Here is a 1,493-nt window from a genome sequence, read left to right as displayed (position 1 = left end):
CCTAGTGTTTCTGTGATTCTGTGAAATGTCAAATTTCAACTGATATACTAAATATGCTTTCCACATTGTATAACTTCTATTTCCTAATAACTGAAACAAAAGAAAAACATATGCTGAATTTTCTGTTATATTTAATAGTGTAGAATATTGTATTTACTTTTAAACCATCATTTCTGTTTCAGCTTATATGTCTTCTGATGGCTTAAATTTATCCTGACTCTGTGCACTTGATGAATTAAATATTTTCTAAGGGTGAAGCCATGTTCTTCCAGAGAAGTGTCTTGTACAGTTCTCATTTTAGGTGTCAGATGTTATATTAATAGGCTAAAATTTTACCCTTATCCTGAAATGGGTTAATTATTGGTAATAAGCATTGAACACGGTTCTGTGTGTTTGGCTCCGTTCAGGATTACAACCCACAGCAGAGCTTGTATGCTGATAGAAGGTAAGATATATGTCTTGCATAATAACTGAATTTAGGTGCAAATTCTATACCTGGTTACTTGAGTATAGCTAATATGGATTAAGTAGGGTCTGAAAGTAAGCAACTGAATGGTATCTTTCTCCTAGTGATCTTTTTTATCCGATTCACAGTTTACTGTACATGGAGAGAAGACTTTTTGAGCACCTTTTTTGCTTTCTATTTATTTTTGTATTGTTATAGTTTGGGTGCATAAATTAGGCATGTACAAACTGTTTGAGCTTTGTATGGATAAAAGTCTTCTGGTTTAAGTCTTGGTTATCTGAGATACTGATCTTAGTCTCTAACTAGGTTGGTAGTGTAAGAAAAAATGATCAGCAGCTACTGTTTGAATGTTAGGGCACTGAACTAGATAGGTGTTCAGGACCTACAGTGAGCCTAGCTTTGTGGTATACAAGATAAATAATCACATGCTTGTGACTTAAAAATACATCTTCACAATTTTTTTTAACCAGTTACAGTAATTTGGTAAACTGTGTAGTAAAGAGCTTGAACTTGCTGGATGCTAAGCAGTGTGTAAATCTTGATGAGTTCAGTGGAGGCTGAATCATAGGCTTGTATGGTCCATCTTTATAGTCTACCTCTTAATCTAATTTGAAATAGGTGAAAAGCATCAGTTTACATTTGCCTCCTATTCACAGTTTATATATTCACAATTTATAAACTTTTAGCTATGTTTGACATGTAATCAAAGGCAAAATTTAGAGTATTTTGCCCTTATTGCTACGTCTGTTCTATGCGTTAATTTGTGACTCATTAATACAGGGTATGACTCCTGTTGATACAGGATATCATTAAAACAGAGCTTAGCAAGGTTTCACATGAATACGAAAAGAAAAAAATTCAAGTACTTCCGGATAATAAAATTTACAGCTTTATTATTCTTGGGTGTCAGTTCCAGTTTTGTTGTGCCTTCTTTTGGAGCACCTTGTATTTGTACATCTGGATTTGCAAATAGTTGCAGATTAGATGGGCTTCCAGTTGGTCCAGTGTAACATTTTTTCTGAAGTCC

Source organism: Phaethon lepturus, unplaced genomic scaffold, assembly GCF_000687285.1.
Source record: "Phaethon lepturus isolate BGI_N335 unplaced genomic scaffold, ASM68728v1 scaffold38641, whole genome shotgun sequence".
In the NCBI taxonomy this organism is placed as follows: Eukaryota; Metazoa; Chordata; class Aves; order Phaethontiformes; family Phaethontidae; genus Phaethon; species Phaethon lepturus.
This window is presented reverse-complemented; position numbering follows the sequence as displayed.